The sequence below is a fragment of the Peromyscus maniculatus genome, chromosome 4, assembly GCF_049852395.1.
Source record: "Peromyscus maniculatus bairdii isolate BWxNUB_F1_BW_parent chromosome 4, HU_Pman_BW_mat_3.1, whole genome shotgun sequence".
NCBI lineage: Eukaryota > Metazoa > Chordata > Mammalia > Rodentia > Cricetidae > Peromyscus > Peromyscus maniculatus.
The window spans coordinates 58,560,972-58,563,451 of NC_134855.1; positions in this window are offsets into that span (position 1 = coordinate 58,560,972).

The window sequence follows — 2,480 nt, forward strand, 5'->3', positions numbered from 1 at the left end:
AACTTAGCTGAGGATTTTAACACAAAGCGACAGCAAGCTTTGGACTTGACCACCTGTGTGAAAACAGCAAGACTGGAAACAGGAACTTTCTACTGGGGGAAATAGATGAATGCACCCGAGATGTTAGGGAAAGTGAATAAGCTTCTATATGCAGCTCAAACAGCTCCTCAAAACGATAACTTGATGGCTATTGCCATCCTGTGGTCAGCATTTCATTTGTTTGCATCACTAGGCCAAGGAGCTGCTGAGACTGACTAAAAGTTCACCCAAGTGGGTAGATTTCCAAAGTCCACTATGGCAGCAAATTTTGGTGTGCCGTAAGATGGTATGTTAATTCCTTTCTGTTTAATACCTGTGTTTTCTCTGCACTGTCAGCTGTGGTAGTGAAACGCACTAAAATCAAAAGTGGTGAGGTGAGGGAGAGGTTGAGGTGTTGGTATTTTGGAAGTAGAGGCATTGGGGTTTGGTTACCTTTTCCTGAATTGGACCCTATCCTGAAGTGAGCTGGTACTCCACTGATGTGATGATCTTAGGCCTTGGTATAGCTGATGATGCCCTGCTTTCAATGGGTAGCTCTGGTCACATGTTTACTATTCTGTTATGTAGTTGTTAAAATGCCAGCACTTGCTTTATAATCAGTGAACAGTAAGGCTCTAGAAAAACTACCTTAGGTCTGGAACAGTAGAGGTTTGTGTTGATGACTTCTATATCAGCACTGCCAGAGACTGTGTGGAGGGGCCCCAAAACAGCTAGGCCACACAGCCACCTTGGCAGGCTTAGGGGCCCAGACACAGCTTCTGTGATAGGCTTACTGGCAGGCAACACCCAGATCCAGGAAAAGCCTTAAGCTGACACCACCCAGGGATCCACCCAGGGATGAGGAAGTACCTGACACCCCAAACATTCCAACCATTAGATAAGGTGGCCAAATGTCCCTGAGTCTAGCACACATCTGTTTTTATTTTTTATTTTTTTACAGATACCCCTAGACAATTGTCAGCCAATCAGGGCCCTGAACCCTGGAAATCCCCTCACCTCTGCTATGAAAAAAAAACCCACCCCACCTGAGCTCAGGGCTCTCTGTTCTCACCACTTTGTCAGACAGGCAGAGAGGCCAAGCTCAGAGCTTGAATATAATAAAGGCTCTTTGCTTTTACATATGGGATTCAGTCTCCGTAGTGGTCTTTTTGGGGTCCCTGTGATCTGGGCATAATAACTGTATCTCTAGAATGTTAGGATATACCATACCATGTGGCCTAAATGGTGGGTTATTGTATTATAGCCTTAATTTGCTCCAGGGCCCTCCTGCTCTGCCCCATGGAAGTTTTCTGACATTCAAGAACTAGGTCTTTCAGTTTTCTAGCAATCCAGAATTCTATCCTTTTCAGCAGTGGGAAATGCTAAGTACATTGTTACTTAGGGAGGGGCTATTCCATGCCTTAGACCACTATACCCCTCAAATTCACAAGTATAGTAAACCTGGTGACTTTTCTTCTAGCCTCTGACAAGCACGTAACTTACCAAGGTGTCCTCAATATTTAATCAGCTATTTTTTTAATTTTATGTATGTGGGTGTTCAGCCTGCTTGTATATTTGTTCACCATTTCCATACCCAGTGCCATGGAGGTCAGAAGAGGGTATCTGATCTCCTGGAAGCACTTGCTTTATAATCAGTGAACAGTAAGGCTCTAGAAAAACTACCTTAGCTCTGGAACAGTAGAGGTTTGTGTTGATGACTTCTATATCAGCACTGCCAGAGACTGTGTGGAGGGACCCAAAAACAGCTAGGCCACACAGATGGTGTGAACTACCTTCCTGTGGAAGAACAGCCATTGCTCTTAACCACTGAAGCTCTCCTTTATATACTGCTGGAGACAGTATATAAAGAGGGGCTCTCAGCACCACTCTGGATTTCTCTCCCGAGTCTCCTGAGCCTTCCCCTCGCTTCTGGAGGAAATGTTTCAATTCGAAGGAAACTGCTATACAAGAGTAAGGTATGTTTCAGCCTCATTATTTACGTCAGTATTTGGACAGCAGAGAGGTGGTTGGAAGCCCTCCAAAAGTAGAAAATACATTTCTACTAGTAGAAAATACATTCTACTGTTTACAAGTTAAAAAGTAAGAAATGTCCTGAAGTTCTTGGAGTCTCTAATCTGTGTGCTTGGGTAGGAAGGAGAAAAAGAAACAATGTGAGGAGCAGAGTTACCACCTTGGCCTTAGTGGCCTTTGGGTATTTATTCAGTTGTGTTCTTTATTTGAAACTGTTCAACTGGATTCTTTTCTGAATTCTGTCTCATCTCCTCCTTGTTCTGATTCTGACTTAGGCCTGCACTGTTTGTTCATGTTTCTCAGCTCCACTTGAAGTAGATGTTTATGGCATATTGTTCTTTTCTGGGGTGTGTCTCCTGCTTTCATTGCTGAAACACAGGTGTCATTCCCTCTTTTATCATGCTAATTTAGGAGGCTGGATTTCTCCTTTT